This window comes from Macaca fascicularis, chromosome 14 (assembly GCF_037993035.2).
Source record: "Macaca fascicularis isolate 582-1 chromosome 14, T2T-MFA8v1.1".
NCBI classification, from domain to species: Eukaryota; Metazoa; Chordata; class Mammalia; order Primates; family Cercopithecidae; genus Macaca; species Macaca fascicularis.
This window is the reverse complement of record NC_088388.1, coordinates 106977557-106990896: the sequence shown is the minus strand read 5'-3', so window position 1 is coordinate 106990896 and position 13340 is coordinate 106977557. Positions and strand designations below refer to the sequence as shown.

Sequence of the window (13340 nt, the reverse complement as noted above, 5' to 3'; positions counted from 1 at the left end):
ATTCCCAACTCAAATACTATTACATAAAGTTAACAATACTTAAAAGCTGATATGAAGTCAATAAATTTTGTCACATGATAAAGGAAAAGGAAATAAAATAAAGATTTTTAAAAATATATACATGCACAAACATGTTTTTAGCAAAAGAAGGAGGAAATGGCTGGGCATGATGGCTCAAGCCTGTAATCGCAGCACTTTGGGAGGCAAGGTGTGCATATCACCTGAGGTCAGGAGTTCGAGACCAGCCTGACCAACATGGTGAAACCCCATCTCTACTAAAAATACAAAATTAGCCTGGCATGATGGCACATATCTGTAACCCCAGCTACTTGGGAGGCTGAGGCAGGAGAATCTCTTGAACCCAGGAGGCGGAGGTTGCAGTGAGCTGAGATTGCACCATTGCACTCCAGCCTGGGCAACAGAGCAAGATTCCATCTCAAAAAAAAGGAGGAAATATTTATGACAATTTCAGTCCCCATTTCCACAGTTGGTCACATGGTCACAGCTCGTATTGATGACTACCTTCTTATACTACTCATTCTGTAATCCCTTTGCCTTCAGCAAGCACCTCAGCAGGTTGTGTTTTTTTCCCTGGTGGAGTGACCCAAACCTTCATTCCTGAGGGGTCTAGGCCATTTGCAGTCCTCCCTGGATTGGGCTGTTGTAGTTTCTCATTGACCTTAATCACAGGGCATGGTAATACTAAGAGATGCCCTAATGGATTTCCCATATTCCATGCATACTCTTCCTCACCACTATTGCAGAGTAGTAGACTGATTTCATCTTGATGAAAAATGTTCACCGGGTCAATCACCCCAACCAACACTGTAACTCCCTTCTTAACCTGTGGACTTAAAGGTAGAAGCCCAAAGTGTCCAGGTGGCAATCTTAACTTCCAATTTAATGGAATCATTGTTGTGTCTCGTAGTTCCTCCCTCTGGAACTAAGACCTCTAGGCCAGCAGAACGTAATGTTGCAGGAACAGGAAGCAAAAATTTTGCTAGTGAATCACTAGGGGTGATGGTGAGTGGTGCCACTTCCACTTCCACCCTTTGATTCCTGGACCCGTGAATCCTGGCTATAAGAGAAACAGTACCATATATTGGATGCTGATTCAGAGCACACGTGGCCTTCTAGAGAACTTTGCCCCAGCCCTGCAAAGTATTGTCACCTGGTTGGCATTGTAGTTGTGACTTCAAAAGGCTATTCCACCATTCTGTCAATCCAGCTGCTTCAGGACAATAGGGAACATGGTAAGACCAGCGAATTCCATGAGCATGAGCCCATTGCTGCACTTCTTTAGCCATAAAGTGAGTGCCCTGGTCAGAGGCAATGCTGTGTGATATACCATGATGGTGGATAAGGCATTCCATGAGTCCATGGATGGTAGTCTTGGCAGAAGCATTGCGTGCAGGATAGGCAAACCTATATCTGGAGTGTCTATTCCAGTGAGGACAGACCTCTGCCCTTTCCATGATGCAAGAGGTCCAATATAATCATCATGCCACCAGGTAGCTGGCTGATCATCCCGAGGAATGGTGCCATATCGAGGGCTCAGTGTTGGTCTCTGCTGGGGGCAAATTGGGCACTCAGCAGTGGCCATAGCCAGGTCAGCCTTAGTGAGTGGAAGTCCATGTTGCTGAGCCCATGCGTAACCTCCATCTCTGCCACCATGGCCGCTTTTTCATGGGCCCAATGGGCGATGACAGGGGTGGCTGGGGAAAGATACTGAGTGGTGTCCACAGAATGGGTCATCCTATCCACTGGATTATTAAAATACCTCCTCTGCTGAGGTCACCTGTTGGTGAGCACTCACATGGGATACAAATATCTTCATGGTTTTGACCACTCAGAGAGGTCCATTCACATACCCCTTCCCCAAGTTTCTTTGCCACCAATTTTCCAGTCATGCTTCTTCCGAGTCCCTGACCATCGAGCCAAACCGTTGGCTACAGCCCATGTATCAGTATGTAATCACACACCGGGCCATTTCTCCTTCCATGCAAAGTGTGCAACCAGGTGCACTGCTCAAAGTTCCGCCCACTGGGAAGATTTCCCTTCACTGCTGTCCTTCAGGGATGTCCTAGAAAGGGGCTGTAGTGCTGCAGCTGTCCACTTCCGGGTGGTGCCTGCATATCATGCAGAGCCATCTGTGAACCAGGCCCTAGTCTTCTCTTCCTCTATCAACTGATCATAGGGAAGTCCCCATGAAGCCATCGGTGCAGGCTGGGGGAGAGAAGGGAGGGTGGCAGGAGTGAAGACCCATGGGCATTTGAGCCACTTCTGCATGTAACTTACTTGTGCCTTCAGGACCTGCTCGAACCGGATCACGTATGTACCACTTCCATTTGATGATGGAATGCTGCTGTGCACAACGTACTTTATAGTTAGACGGGTCAGAAAGCAACCAATTAATGAGAGGCAGTTCAGGTCGCATGGTGACTTGATGACCCATAGTCAAATATTCAGTTTCCACCAAAGCCCAGCAATAGGCCAAAAGGAGAGTAGTTATCTGCAGAAGATAGCAGAGCTTTGCTATAAAATCCTAGAGGCCTCCACTGTGATTCACCTATGGGTGCCTGCCAAAGGCTCCAAACAGCATCCCTATCTGCCACTGATGCCTCAAGCACCATTGGATCTGCTGGGTCATATGATCCAAGTGGCAGAGCAGCTTGCACAGCAGCCTGGACCTGTTGCAGAGCCTTCTCCTGACCCCACTCAAAACTGGAAGCCTTTCAGGTTACTCGATAAATGGGCTGGAGTAACACACCCAAATGAGGAATGTGTTGCCTACAAAATACAAATAGGCCCACTAAGCATTGTGCCTCTTTCTTAGTTGTAGGAGGGGCCAAATGCTGCAACTTATCCTTCCCCTTAGAAGGAATATCTCGATAGGCTCCACACCACTGGACCCCTAGAAATTTTACTGAGGTAGAAAGTCCCTGAATTTTAGTCAGATTTATTTCCCATCCTCTGGCACGCAAATGTCTCACCAATAGGTCCAGTGGGCTTGCTACTTCTTATTCATTGGATCCAAGCAGCATAATATCATCAATGTAATGGACCAGTGTAATATCTTGTGGAAGTGAAAAGTGATCAAGGTCTCTCCAAATAAGATTATGACACAACGCTGGAGAGTTGATATATCCCTGAGGTGGGACAGTAAAGGCATATTGCTGACCTTGCCAGCTGAAAGCAAATTGTTTCTGGTGAGCCTTATAGACAGGAATGGAGAAAAAGGGATTTGCCAAGTCAATGGCTGCATACCAGATATCAGGAATTAATTTTCTCAAGTAATGAAACCACATCTGGTACAGCAGCTGCAATTGGAGTCACCACTTGGTTAAGCTTATGATAATCCTGTGTCATTCTCCAAGATCCATCTGTCTTCTTCAAGGCCAAATGGGAGAGCTGAATGGGGACGTGGTGGGAATCACCACCCCTGCATCTTTCAAGTTCTTGATGGTGGCGCTAATCTCCGCAGTCCCTCCAGGGATGCCATATTGTTTTTGATTTGCTATTTTTCTTGGTAGAGGCAACTCTAATGGTTTCCATTTGGCCTTTCCCACTGTAGTAGTCCTCACCCTACCAGTCAGGGAGCCAATGTGGGGGTTCTGCCAGCTGCTAAGTGTGTCTATGCCAATTATGCATTCTGGCACTGGGAAAATGACAATAGGATGAGTCTGGGGATTCACTGGGCCCGCTGTAAGTTGGACCTGAGCTAAAATTCTATTAATTACCTGACCTCCATAAGCCCCTACTTTAACACAATGACATTTTGGGTCCCCTGGAATCAACGTCAGCTCAGAGCCAGTGTCCGGTAGTCCCTGAAATGTCTGATCATTTCCCTTTCCCCAGTGCAGTTACCCTGGTAAAAGGCTGGAGATCTCCTTGGGGAAGGATTGGAGAAAGATTCACTGCATAAATTGTTGATAATGTAGTGGGGTCCTTCCTCAAGGGGACCCGGCCTCCCTTTCATTCGAGGGATTCTGGGCCTGTAAACTGGCTCAAGTCTGGGAATTGATTGAGAGGCCATGATTCTCTGTTTTTATAATTCAACCTAGTCTTTTGTCTATTCGACCTAGAAGTTTTCTGCTTGTATAAATTAAATAGCAATGTAGTAGGCTTCCTATCAATTTCACTTCTAGAAACACCACGATTAATTAGCCAATGCCAGAGCTCTACATGAGTCAGACTATTCTGATTGCCACTTTGCCTCTGCTGTCCATTATGGCAGACATGCCCATCTTGCCTTTGGTGGTTGAGTGGTGCCACTTGGTCCCTGCCCCCTTGGGATCCAATTATGCCCATTGTATTTAAATTTTGTGGTTGAGTAACTGCAATTCTCACCATTAGATCTGACATATAGGGAAGAGCAATTGCGGAGCTTTTCAAAGATGCCGGTGCTGCCCTCCCAAGTCTATTTCACAAGTCATTGGTCAAGGGTATATCTTCTGGACCCTCCCAGCTGCGATGAGCAGGTTTAAAGTGACTAATCCATTCCACCATCCCAATCTCCCTAAGCCTTTGGATCCCTTTCTCTACATTAAACCAAGGGAGGTCAGGCATTTCCGGCTCACTCACAGTGGGCCATCTGTTAATCCATATTTCAGCTAATCAAGCAAATAAATTATTAGAACTCTTTCCAACTCTCCAAGCTGCAACCTTAAAAGCAGAGTCCCTACTTAGTGGGCCCGAATCAATAAATTCAGCCTGATCCAACTCTATGTTCCTTCCACCATAATTCCATACCCTTAATATCCATTCCATGCCTGTTCTCCACTTTTCTGTTTATATAAGTTAGAGAACTCAAAAATTCTTTTCGAATGTAGCACGCCTCCTCATGGGTCACACTCTCAACCTCACCTTGAGGGGCTTGCCAGGACTTTAGTCTAGTTATAGGTCTAGAAACAAACAGGGGTGTTGGGGGTGACTCCTGAGGAGAATCAACATTATTTTGCCTGGCAACTGCCTCAGGGGAGGCCATCACTCTTGCTTGGGCAGCACAGGGTTTATCTCCTTAGACAAGGGTGGAAAGGCTGATGGCAGTATGGGTTGGGGAGGGGATGTTGCCACTACTGGAGATGGAGAAGCTGTTCCTTCTGGCAAAAAAGTTTCATCAGCGTTTACAAACTCAGTGTCCCCAGTTTCACCATGGTCCCCCCATACATCCCCATTCCAAGTTTCAAGGTTCCATTATTTTCCAATCAATGCTCTCACTTTAACAGTAGATACCTGGTGAGACTGTGCATGTATCTTTCATTGCAGGTCAGCCACTTGCGTGATAAGAGCTTGTGTCTGTTTTTCCACAATTGCAGTTCTTTCTTTACAGGAGATAAGACTCACACTCAGGGCAATCTTAGTAGATTAGAGGCTTAGTATCTGCTTCAGAAACTGGGAGACAGGATCCCTAAGTTCGTCATTTTCTTTCATCACTTTGTCCACTGAACTTAGGAGCAACCAATTAGCTTCATTATGTTCCTTGGTTCTCCACATATGGTCAAAGATATCAAGTCCTTGACTCTCACGAGCAGTGAATCAGGAGTGTCAAATGCATTTATTTTGCATAACTCTCTAAACAGTTCACGCCAAGGGCTATCAGTGTTCTTCATGCTATTAGAAGTAGAGTCCGTAGCATTTTTGGATCTAATCATATTAAGCAGCTAACTCCAGAAACCCCTCCAAAACAACAAAAGAACTTCATCTTTAATATTCTGTTCCTCTAAAACCACGTATGGTACCAAAATCTGTATTAGTCAGGGTTCTCTAGAGGGACAGAACTAATAGTATATACAGATATAGCCTAATATATATATATACAGAGGAGAGTTTATTAAGTATTAACTTACATGATTACAAGGTCCCACAATAGGCTGTCTGCAAGCTGAGGAGCAGGGAGAGCCAGTCCAAGTCCTAAAAGTGAAGAACTTGCAGTTGAAGATTCGAGGGCAGGAAGCATCCAGCACTGGAGAAAGATGTAGGCTGGGAGGCTAGGGCGATCTCTCCTTTTCACACTTATCTGCCTGCTTTATATTTGCTGGCAGCTGATTAGATCGTGCTCACGCAGATCATCAGATCTGCCTTCCCCAGCCCACTGACTCAAATGTTAATCTCTTTTGGCAATGCCCTCATGGACACACCCAGGATCAATACTTTGTATCCTTCAATCCGATCAAGTTGACACTTAGTATTAAACATCACAGTTGCCCAGTCTGGTCTCAAACTCCTGAACTCAAGCAATCCCCCTACCTTGGCCTCCCAAAGTGCTAGGATTGCAAGCAGGAGTCACTGAGCCTAGCCAAATTGAGTCCAGTTCTATACCGAAGTCCCTTTCCCCCTATTGTAATAGTTACTGAGTAAAATCTGTTTTTATCACTTTAACTAATGTCCGGATCTGTTTTTTCTTTGATACCTCGGTCACTCAGTTTGTTTGGAAAGATAAATGGCTTGAAGTAGAATAGACAGACTCCTGGGCAGTGGGAAAGGCATGTCTCTCTGATCAGGGCATGAGAGGATGATGACTGAGGGCAAAGAAGTCAAGGATAGAGGCAGAGAGTGAATATACAGAAGCAGGTACTGAATATGAAGGTCTTCGTTTCACATGTTAACACTGATGAGAGCATCTGCCTCAGAAGAGGCACTAAACAACCAAGAAGACAAAATTACTCTCCCAGTTGGCATCAACCAGCCTCTGTCATTGCCCATTCAGTTCTGGAATAAAGGGCATGTGAGCAAAGTAGCCATGATGGCAGGGAGGAAGGCTGTACATAGACCCAACAGTATGGGCCCTCACTTATCCAGGTTGAATGTTTGCCATTGTATGTCCAACCTGCCTGCAGCAGAGACCAACACGGGGTCATTGACAAAGTACCATCCCTCAAAGTAACTAACTGGCAACTTGGTGGCAAGTAGACTACATTGAAAGGTCAATTGTTAATTCTGGCAGGAATAGACACATATACTAGGTATGATTCTGCCTTTCTTGCTTGCATTGACTCAGCAAAGCATGCAGTATGTCATCACACCAGACGAGGGACCCACTTTGCATTAAAGGATGTGCAGGGGTGGGCCATGACCATGAATGAGATCCATGGTTATATCGTATACTGCATCACCCAGAAGCTGCTGACCTGATGGAGCATTAGAATGGCCTGTTGAAGGCAGAGCTGATGTGCCTGCTCAGTGAAGATACTTTGCAAGGATGGGCACTATCCTCCATGATGCAGAGTTTACCTTGAATAGGAGACCTATGTATAGCACTGTGTCCCCAACAGGAAGAATACATGGATCCAGGAACTAAGGGGTGAAAGCAGAAGTGGACTCACCATCACTCACAGTGAGCTACTTGAGACTTCACAATTGTGTTTCTCTATCTCTGCAATCCTGGACTCTGCAGGTTAAGAGGTCTCGATCTCCAAAGGGGAACATTTTTTCCAGAGGCCACAGTAAGAGTCCTGTTAATTATAAGCTATGCCTGCACTGGGCACTTTGTATTGTATGGCAAGGGATCAGCTGAGAAGAAAGGGAGTCTTCATTCTGGTAAGGGTAATTGAATTTTATCAGGAGAGGGTAAGGATACTGTTATGCAACGGGGTAGGGAAAAATACGTGCATCACTTGGGTGCCTTGTGGGACTCCCTTGTCCAGTTTGATTGTAAATGGAGAAGTGCAGTAACCTCAGGCTGAGAAGGGCATATTCTGTTAGTTTCCCATTGCTGATGTAAAAATTTGCCACAAGCTCAGTGGCTTAAAACAACACAAATTTGTTATCTTGCAGGTCTCGAAGTCAGAAGTCCAAAAACGGGTCTTATGGGCTAAAATCAAGATGTCAGGAGGTGGAAGGATTGCTTGAAGTTACAGTGAGCCATGATTGTGCCACTGCACTCCAGCCTGGGTGAGAGAGCTAGATCCAGTCTCTCTCTCTCTCCCTCTCTCTCTCTTTTTTTTTTTCTTTTTTAAGACAGGGTCTCACTCTGTCATCCAGGCTGGAGGGCAGTGGTGTGATGATAGCTCACCACAACCACCTTGACCTCCCAGGCTCAAGCGATCCTCTCACCTTAGCCTCCTGAGTAGCTGAGACTACAGATACATGCTACCATGCCCAGCTAATTTTTTATATTTTTTTGCAGAGATGGGGTTTCACCATGTTGCCCAAGCTGGTCTTGAACTCCTGGGCTCAAGTAACCTGTCTGACTGGGCCTTCCAAAATGCTGGGATTACAGATGTAAGCAACTGCATGTGGCCTAAGACCCTGTTTCATTACAAAAATAAAAATAAAAAAGTCAGCAGGTTGCATTATTCTGGAAGCTCTAAAGGAGAATTGGTTCCTTGCATTTTCCAGCTCCTAGAGGGCACCTGCATCCCTTGGCACATAGCCCTGTTCCAACAATGGCATCACTCCTCTTCTTCCATCATCATAGCTTCTCTGACTCTGACTCTCCTGCCTCCCTCTTTCCCTTGTAATTCCCTTGGACCTACCTGGATATTCCAGAATAATCTTCCTGTCTTGCAAACCTTAACTCAATCACATATTTGCCTGGGGACCCTGCAAAGTCTCTCTCTCTCAATTTTTTTTTTTTTTTTTGAGATGGAGTCTTGCTCTGTAACCCAGGCTGGAGTGCAGTGGTGTGATCTAGGCTCACTGCAGCCTCTGCCTCCCAGGTTCAAGTTCTCCTACCTCAGCCTACCAAGTAGCTGGGACTACAGGCATGAGCCACCACACCTGGCTAATTTTTTGTATTTTTAGTAGAGATGGGGTTTCACCACGCTGCCCAGGCTGGTCTTGAACTCCTGAGCTCAAGCAACCTACCCTGGGCCTTCCAAAGTGCTAGGATTATAGGCCTGAGCCACCGCACCTGGCTACAAAGTCTTTGTGCCGTGTAAGCTAACACAGTCACTGGTCCTGGGATTAAGGTGCTTGCGGCATCAGGAATGAGGGTCTGTATCACATGACCAGGCAAATCCTTGTAACCAGCAGAGATGCTAGATGAGGGTGAGGGGAATCCAGAATGGGTTGTAGAGGAGAAGATGATGAGTGTCAGTTGTGGCCTCGAGACTTGTTGCCGAGGAAGCTCCTTGTATTTTGTTCCACTAACCTTCCTCTTCTTCTAAAGTGTCCCTGTAAGGAGAGGTCCACTGGAATCCTGGAGGGTTGCTCCCAAACAAAAATGAAGTAGATTGCAACAGCTTTGAGAGTTGTCATTTGACGGCTTCTGGCACCAAATTTAACTTCCTTTGCCTTGCTTTGTGCTTGAACTCAACAGCATGGGCCCCAACTTGCTGTGTGACCTAGCTATTGCCCCCACTGAATGTCCAATAGAAGAGACCAACATGGGGCCCCTGACTTGTTATTACTCCCCAGGGGGAACAGGCAGAAAAGAGTTAACATAGCAGGCCTGATTGTTATACTTTGAAAGGTCTGCTTACAAGCTCGGCCCTTGGCTGGCATCTAGGAACTTGGATTTCAAGAGGGTTCTCACCATTCCCAGAATGGATAAAAATGGTATCTCATGCCTGAACGGTCCATATAAATCATATAGTTTATGCTGAATTCCCACTTTCCTTCAGGGGGTCTGGAATTTTGGCATATTCCAGGAAGAAGCTGCCTGTGTGACCAGCCCTCAGTAAAAACCCTGGGCACTGAGTCTCTTAACAAACCTCTCTGGCAGACACCATTTCACACATATTGTCACAACAGCTGAGGGGGAGATTGAGTACATCCTGTGTGACTCTACCCAGAGAGGATCCTTGGAAGCAGGTGCCTTTTCCTCAGACTTCATCCCATGCACCTTTTCCCTTGGGTGATTTGCTTTGTATCCTTGGTGGTAACAAGTCACAACTGTGAGTGCAACTATATGCTGCAACCTGTGAATCCTCCTGGTGAATCACTGAACCTCGGCATGGTCTTAGGAATCCTCCATACAGGAATCAACCAGCCGTCCTTTGCAGATTAATTACACTGGACCTTTTCCATCATGGGGGTGGGGACAGAAATCTGTTCTTACTGGAATAGATACAGATTCTGGATGTGGTTTGACCTTTGCTGTCCACAATCATTTTGGCAGCAGTACCATCCTTGAACTTGCAGAATGCCTTATCGAGGTAATGCCATCATCCACAACATTGTGTCTGATCAAGGAACTCCTTTCGTGGTAAAGGAACTGCAGCAGTGGGGTCATGCCTATGGAATTATTTGGTCTTACCACATATCTCATCGCCCAGAAGTAGCTGACCTAATTGAAAGGTAAAATGGCTTACTGAAGACTCAGTTATACAGCCATTTAGGAGATAAAAATCTGAAAGGATGGGGTTCTGTCTCTTAGGATGCAGTACTGTATAGTCTTTGAATCAGAGGCCATTATATGCTAAAGTCTCCCCATGGGTCTGGGGATCATGGAATAGAAGTGTAAGTGGCTCCTTTCACTACACAATTATTATTTTTTTTAGTGTCATTTTGAACTCATAGATTTATAAGTACTTAATGTTCTTTTACTCCACTATTATTCATTTTGATCTTCATATTGTCTCAGCTTTGGCCTCTTCAGGTTTGCTTCTAAGTGCTTTGGCAAGTTCTTAATATTCTTTTGTAGTTTCCTTATTTTCTGGTGTGACAAGATGCCCAGACTCATTTTATACATTTCCTGCCTCAGACTAGGAATCAGCCATTTCACCAAAAAACTTTGGTTCTTTTTAGTGGGAAATAGTATTTAGGGACCATTGTCTGGTTGCTGGTGGGCATGGGGGTGCTTATAGCAACTGGGATGGTCCTCATCAAACCATATTTTAAAGTTTTAGTAAATGACAGTGTGGTATTAACTCAACATTGAACCAATAATCAGTGGCTCTGAATAGTCTGGAAACAGATTCAGTATAGATACAGATAGAGCTAAAATATAGATATGTAAATATAGATAGAGTATATATAAAAACCGCAATCCAAATGTTTGGAGAGAGGAATAAATGACATTGGAATAACAAATTACTTACTCAGAAAAAAATCCCAGCTGGGCACGGTGGCTCACGCCTGTAATCCCAGCACTTTGGGAGGCGGAGGCAGGTGGGTCACCTGAGGTCAGGCATTCGAGACCACCCTGGTCAACATGGTGAAACCCCATCTCCACTAAAAATACAAAAATTAGCTGGATGTGGTGGTGTATGCATGTAGTCCTAGCTACTCAGGAGGCTGAGGCAGGAGAATTGCTTGAACCTGGGAGGCGGAGGTTGCAGCGAGTCAAGATTATGCCACTGCACTCCAGCCTAGGCAACAGAGACTCCAGCTGAAAAACAAAAACAAACAAACAAACAAACAAACAAACACCCCTCTATATTATACCACATATAAATAAGTTCTGGGCCAATCACAGTAGCTCACCCCTGTAATCCCAGCACTTTGGGAGACCAAGGCGGGTGGGTCGTTTCAGCCCAAGTGTTTGAGACCAGCCTGGCCAACATGGCAAAACCCTGTCTCTTCAAAAAATTAAGGAAAATTATCTGGGCATGGTGGCGTGCGCCTGTAGTCCCAGCTACTCAGTAGGCCAAGGTGGGAGAATTGCTTGAGCCCAGGTTGGCTGTGGTGAGCCAAGATCACGCCACTGCACTCCAGCCTCGATGACAGAGCAAGACCCTGTCTCAAAAATAAATATATAAAAAATTAAAAACTAAAAAAAGTTCGCTATATAAAAGTATAAATATAAAAAACAAGATATAGGACAGTATTTTGTAATTTGGGGCTGGGGAAGAAGGTCCTAATGAAGACACAAGTCCTTGAAGACACAAGGAAAAAAATAGACTTGAGATGCCTGAAAATTAAAACTTCACAACAAAAGATAGCATAAACCAGTCCTAACAGACTGGAAGAGAATACTTTCAACACACAAAACAAAGTATTTCTGTCCATAGTATAGAGAGTATTCCTAAAAAATCAATAAGAAAAATTCTAACAATCCAATAGAAAATTGGAAAAGGATGCAATTAGGCAATTCATCAAAGGAATACAAACAATCAATAAATTTTATGAAAGCTAATGTACTCAGAAGAACAGAAAAATGTAAATTAAATGGGAATTTTTTTGCCCATCATTTGTCAATATATCAGGTTTTGCCATTATTAAGTATTAATGAGGATCTGAGGGAAACAAATGTTCTTATAATTTTTTTTTAAGACAGTTTCTCATCGTGGCCCAGGCTGGAGTGCAGTGGTGCAATATCGGCTCACTACAGCCTCAACCTCCCAGACTCCAATGATCCTCCCACCTCAGCCTTCCAAGCATCTGGGACCACAGGTGTGTGCCACTGTGCCCTGCTAATTTTTTTTTTTTCAGAGACGGGGTCTCACTATGTTGCCAGAACTCCTGGGCTCAAGCAATTCCCCTCCCTTGGCGTCCCAAAGTGCTGGGATTATAAGCGTGAGCAACCACGCCTGGCTCTGGAAACAATCTTAATGTCTATTATTGGAAGTAAATAAATGGTTTTCCGGGCCAGGCGTGGTGGTTCATGTCTATTCACAGCACTTTGGGAGGCTGAAGTGGGGGGATTGCTTGAACCCATGAGTTCCAGACCAGCCTGAGCGACATAGATAGGGAGACCCCATCTCTACAAAAAAATTATTAACTGGCCCTAGTCTAATGAGGATTTCTCTCTATCTTTCTATGTTTCTGTATTTTCCAAATGTTGTACAATGAACTAGTATCTATTACATAATGGGAAAATTTTTATTAAAATGATGTTACTACTTTGACTTATTTATTTGTTTGTTTGTTTGTTTTTGAAATGGAGTCTTGCTCTGTCGCCCAGGCTGGAGTGCAATGGTGTGATCTCGGCTCACTACAACTTCTGCCTCCAGGGTTCAAGTGATTCTCTTGCCTCAGCCTCCCAAGTAGTTGGGATTACAGGCATGCGCCACCATGCCCAGCTAATTTTGTGTTTTTAGTAGAGACAAGGTTTCGCAATGTTGGCCAGGCTGGTCTCAAACTCCTGACCTCAGATGATCCACCCTCCTCGGCCTCCCAAAGTGTTGGGATTACAGGCATGAGCCACCATGCCCAGTCAGGTGCTACTACTTTGAAAACATTAAGCTAATTGAAAGAAGCTGGTCACAAAAGGCCACACACTATATGACTCTATCTGATGTAGGAGCCGCAAGCCCCCAAATTGGGGCTTAGTCCAGGCAGTTTCTTGGCTTCACTCAGGAAAAGAATTCAAGGGCGAGTGAGGGCATTAGACAGTAACTTATATTGAAGCAGTGGTGGACTGCAGCAGCAAAAGTACTGCTTTTTGCAGAGCAGGGCTACCTCATAGGCAAATGTGCCCAGAGAAGCAGCTCAGAGGCAGGTCTGCAGTCATA

At 45.0% G+C, this 13340-nt stretch overlaps 1 pseudogene; it reads right to left on the bottom strand.

The window, feature by feature from the left end:
- Positions 1-316: 316 nt before the first annotated feature.
- Positions 317-10177, bottom strand: LOC141408560 (uncharacterized; annotated as a pseudogene).
- Positions 10178-13340: the final 3163 nt, after the last annotated feature.